This window comes from Otolemur garnettii, unplaced genomic scaffold (genome assembly GCF_000181295.1).
Source record: "Otolemur garnettii isolate 467f Iridium unplaced genomic scaffold, OtoGar3 scaffold00056, whole genome shotgun sequence".
Taxonomy (NCBI): Eukaryota; Metazoa; Chordata; class Mammalia; order Primates; family Galagidae; genus Otolemur; species Otolemur garnettii.
Window position 1 is genome coordinate 6,933,408 of NW_003852451.1, and position 5,687 is coordinate 6,939,094.

Below are 5,687 nucleotides of genomic sequence, written 5' to 3' on the forward strand. Positions count from 1 at the left end.
AAAAAAAAAAAAAACTACAAAAAACCAAGAGCCTATTTTGCTCCCATACTGAAAAAAAATACCTTGACAGGATGACTGTCAAAAAGCCGCATGGAAAACCAGTCTAGGAAAGATAAAACGAGTGTCAGTGATATCCCAGTAGGACTTCCAGCGAGGGCCAGCTCCACGTATTATGATAAAGAAGACAAAACAGACACGGGTGGGCCTGGGGATAGGATAAAAGCAATAGCTTATGAGGAATCTCCAAGAAAACAAACAGGGAGATGTTACACAGGAGAAACAAGAAAGGGAAATAGAAACCATTATAATTTGTTACACCTTCTAATTGTAATAATTAAAAAAAAAGGCTTAAACTATGATGCAGAGGAGGCATAGCAGGAGAATTGGAAGATGAGCAGGAAGCCGAGATAAATTTCACCTGTGGAAAATGCATTTAGGGAGGACGAGGATGAGGTGCCTCTGAGTATGTCCTCAAGAATTCCTCCTTCAATGGTTAGGGGCAGAGTGATGGTTGCTGTGGGCATATATGATAAGACAAAGAATTAGAATTATCTTAGGGCCAAAACCAAAGGAAAACAGACACACACACATACAAAAGTAGATAAATGTTAGGTGTACATCTGCCACGTTAAATGAAAGTTCTTAGGTTGATTTCTTCTTTTCGCTTCAAAGGCTGCTTATAAAGCAGTTCAGTAAAAGGCTACATGGGTGGTCAAATTTAAATAATAAAATTGCACGTTTTTTCTTGCTACCAAAATTGCTTCAGGCATTCGGACCAATGTTCCTGATTCCTTTGGGTCTGTGACTCACTGCTTGGTCTAGTGTCTAATCCGTCCTTGCACAGAAAACCAGCCCCAATACAAGGTATCACCGAGGTGCTCTGGTGAGGTGCTCCATTCTTGGGGGTAGCCCCACATTTCAGCACCTAGAGGTCTGTCTCTGGGCCCTTTCCTTTCTGCAAAGACGGAACCACTGCTGTCCTGCCTGGAGGTGGGGTTAGAGGCTGGGGAACCTCTCTATTGCCAGATTCTATGGGAAGCAGGGGGTAGAGGGAGGGCTGGCAGCTTTCAGTACCAACTTTCATTTACTCCCTTCTTGCTCTGTGGAGCCTCTTTCAGAATTCCCAGGCCACCCTTCCTTCTGTGTCCCCATCTCATGGGTGTCTATAATGGGCTCCCTCCCAGAGGGATCAGGGATTACTTCTTTCTTGTTTTGGCCTCTGGAAGCTCACCCCTCTCCCACCGATGATTACTGGCTCACTCTTATCATGGGGAACGGAAGGCTTTTGTGCCCACTACCCTTTTGGGGGAGCCTCTCTCAGGAGTGTGGCAAGTAGACACCTGTAGGCAGATCCGCCTACTTCCCTAGGTACCCACCACCACTATCCTGGTTTAGCCACTGTCCCCTTGCACCCGCATTATTTCAACAGCCTCCACCTGAACTCTTCCCCACACTGTTACACTCCCTGGTATTTCGTAAAGACTTTCATGATCTTGGTTTACTTCTCCAGCTTCGTGTTTTGACAATTCCTACCTTACAGGAACCATCAGTTATGTTTATTTCCTTCAACACACTTGGCTGTCAATCGCAGACTCTTCCCTCTGGCTCAAAGATCAGCCCTTCTATCCCATGTCCTCACCATTGCCTCTCACTCATTCTTCTTTCAGATCTCGGCATAGAAATGACTCCAGAAGTCTCTCCTGACCACTTCCCCCACCAATGCGGGGGTCAGTACTTCTTACCGACACCCTAACACTCCGTGCTTCCCCACCAGAGGTTTTAACACATGGAGTGAAACCGTCTTTTCCTTGTCTGTGTCCCCCACCACCTGTAGGCTCAGGGTGGGCACGGCCCAGGCCTGCCTGTTCACCACTTCAGTTTAAGCCCAGGGCGAAATCTACATACATTTGTTAAGAGAATCCATGAAAGAATAACTAATATTTCATTGCTTTAATTTTAATCCTTTGTTTCCTGATACCTCTTTATTTCTAACGTGAAGTATTTACAACATTAAGATTTTTAAATGCAAGTATTTCCCAAGATTGATTAATACATTTTGAAAATGTTGGAGACGCGCTTATTTAGTTAGTCCAGCATTTTTGAGTCTTTCCTGATGTAACTGAACCAAGGAAAAGAGCTGCCCCAATTAGTGAAGTCCTGAAAGTGTGGGACTCTTTAAAGAAGGGATTTGACTCTATCAAAGAAGGGATTCTAGGCTTGGTGCCTGTGGCTCAGTGGCTAAGGCGCCAGCCACATACACCTAAGGTGGCGGGTTCGAATCCAGCCCGGGCCCGCCAAACAACAATGACAGCTGCACCCAATAAAAATAGCCCGGTGTTGTGGCCGGCGTCTGTGGTCCCAGCTACTTGGGAGGCAGAGGCAGGAGACTCACTTGAGTCCAGCAGTTGGAGGTTGCTGTGAGCTGTGATGCCACAGCTCTCTACCCAGTGGGACAGCTTGAGGCTCTGTCTCAAAAAAAAAAAGAAGGGATTCTAGAGCTTTCTCAGATTACCTCCCAAGCAGAGATTCCATAGCTAGTGAGGTGATTTGAGAACTAGGAAATAGGCTAAGACACCTGTTAAGTAGGGCTTCTAGATGCACGCCTAGATTTCAGCCTACCGGCCAGCGTTCTCATATTAAACAGCATTTGTTTAAAGTCATCTCTTGAAGGGTAAAGGAAGCGTAAAGTGCATTTCTTTACTATAAGATAAATCAGAGTAATCATTGGTTTTCTTTGTCATCAAGATTTTCACGTGTGCAATGTTTATGTGTGTGTGTTGGAGGGGATTGAATAAAAGTCTTTTGCTTATAATAAAATGCCCAGACCCTCTACCAATAAGGCTTCCACATTTTATCTTGTGACTGCTAGTCAAGGGCCAAAGCTGGTACCTACCATATTGCAGCAGAAAGTTTCTTAAAGGGATGCTAGTTAGAAATCCATTCACTAATTATTCTGATTCTGCAGTTTCCTAGTTAGAAATCCAATCACTAATTATTCTGATTCTGCAGTTTACTAATGACAATGACATACAAAATGGGCTGCTAAATGCCTTGCTGAGCCCTTAGAAAGGAAATAGGAGACTGATCAGAAAAAAACTCAGGACAAGCTGATCCCGATGAGCAGTGAGAAGGAGTAGAAAGAGGATGGTTTCTCCGGTCGGATGGGACTGTAATCTAAACTCTCTCTTTGATCCCTGCGAGCTTCACTCTACTCATCTCTAACATTGCGTAGTAATGCTCTGCGTTAGTGGGTGTAGTGAGCATTAGATGTATTTTATGGAAATACACAGTGCCTTGCAGCCACAATAAATGATGGCCTTTATTCCTTTTTCAATCAGATGAGCTAGATGACTTGGCAGGTAGATGATGAGACTGTTCCACGTGTAGGGCATATGAATTTCCTAGCAGGGTATTGCACAGGGCACTTTTGCTAGATGCACGCCAAAAGCAGAAGCATAGAGTGAGATTTTAGCAGGTTTCATTACTATATCCAAAAATTCTTGCTAGATAGATAGCTGTCCACTTGAAATTCTAGCACGGTCCTACCATTGGCTTCGTTCTATTTAGTGCTTTTTAACAATAACTTGGATGAGGAATATTAGGAAGCGTAGGCAATATTTAAAAAAAATTAAGAATATAAAAATTTGTAACAGACTATTAAGAAGAAATCTAACAGCAAGGTCAAATCGTTGCTAATCAGAAAAATCAAATTTAAATAACAATGAGAAAAAGTGGTTTATGTGTGGAAGGCATTATTCTAGATTATAGTTAAACGTAATATGTGATCACTGATTTAACCCTGGCCCCTAAAATAGTTGACAACAAGTATAATAGGCATTTTGAGGATGATTAAAGATATTAGCATATAGACAGGGTATTAAATAATACTAGGAAGTTATTTTTAATTTTTAAAACTATGTTGAAAGGGTTTTTAATTATCTAAAAGAATATCCACCTTTTCTGGGGTAAAATATCAGAATGCAGGTGCCTGTGGACTTGGCTCCAGTCCCACTTGGCTGCAGACCTGCAACCGGCTCCATCGCCAAGGGACCTAGGAGGAGACATGCCCATCTGCACCTCTAGTAACAGATCTGCCGACCTCTGTCACGAAACAGGCCTGCTACCAGCTCCAGCCCACTCTGTCACAGTCTTGAGTTAGTCATGCCTGCCCAGGAACCCAGAAACACCCAACTGAGCCTCAGTTATAGGCCACTGATGTCAGTTCTGATGGTGAATCCCAAAGCAGCCATGTGACCGAGCTCCATCCCACTCTGCCGTGGCTCCAGAGGCACCCAAGCAAAGGCCTGGTGGGAGCACACTCAGGCACCGAGCAAGAGCCGCTCCTACGTGTGGTAACAGATAACAGGCCTGCCACCTGGGGACTTGACAGCAGACTGAGAAGCATGCTTGTAAATTGGCTCCATCCTGCTTAATCATGGTCTTGTGGTCAGTCCATTTACCTGGAGCTCCTGCAGTAACCATGCCTTCCTGTACTCCCCAGAAACATGTTGATCCAACTGGAGACCTGGCAGCATCCATGTGACCCGGCTACAGCCCCACTCAGCTGTGATCCTGGAAGCACTGCTATCAGGCTGACTTGGCAGGGGGAGACCTTGACCTGCTAAAGCCAATGTGTAAAGATAGGAAGAGGTGCTTGCTCCTTAAAATGCAAAGACATCAACACAAATCTGTAAGGATCATGAGGAATCAGGCAAACACAATACCACCAAAAGAAACTAATAAACTTCCACTAACCAATCCCGGAGAAATACAGAATTCATGAATTCATAACAAAGAATTCTAGATGATTGTTTGTTTGTTTGTTTGTTTGTTTTTCTTTGAGACAGAGTCTCACTGTGTTGCCCAGGGTAGAATGTCGTGGCATCACATTTCACGGCAACCTCCAACTCTTGGCCTTAAGCGATTCTCTTGCCTCAAGTCCCCGAGTAGCTGGGACTACAAGTGCCATGATGCCCTTTTGTTTTTTTATTGCTGTTTTAGCTGGCTGGGGCCAGGTTCGAACCTGCCACCCTTGGTATATGGGGCCGGCGCCCTACCCACTGAGCCATAGGCACTGCCCTAGATGATTGTTTTAAGGAAGTTTAGTGAACTATAAGAGAAGATGGACTGGGATTATGCAACAAAATGAGGAAAATAAGACATGAACAATATCAGAAGTTCAACAAAGAGATAAAAATCATAAAAAAAGAACCAAACAGAAATTCTGGAGCTGAAGAATGCAATCAATTAAATAAAAAAAAAAAAATGCAACAGAGAGGTTTAACAGCAGACTTGATCAAGCAGAAGAAAGAGTCTGTGAATTTAAAGGCAAGTCAAATGAAATTATAGAGGAGGAAAAGAAAAAAAAATGAAAAAGAGGAAGAAAACCTGCAGGATTTATGTGACACCATGTAGGCAACCAGTATTCCACATTATGGAAGTTGTAGAAGAAGAAGGAGAGAGAGAAAGAAAACTTTACTTAAAGAAATAATGGCTGAAAACTTGCCAAACTTTGGGAGAGATATGGACATTCAGGTTAATGAGGCTCATAAATCCTCAAGGACAACTCAAAGAAAATTATACCAAGATACATTATAATTATCAAATTAATTATAACCAAAAGCCAAAAACAAAGAGTGAATCTAGAGAGCACCAAGAGTAAAGTGACTCAGCACTTAAAACAAGTC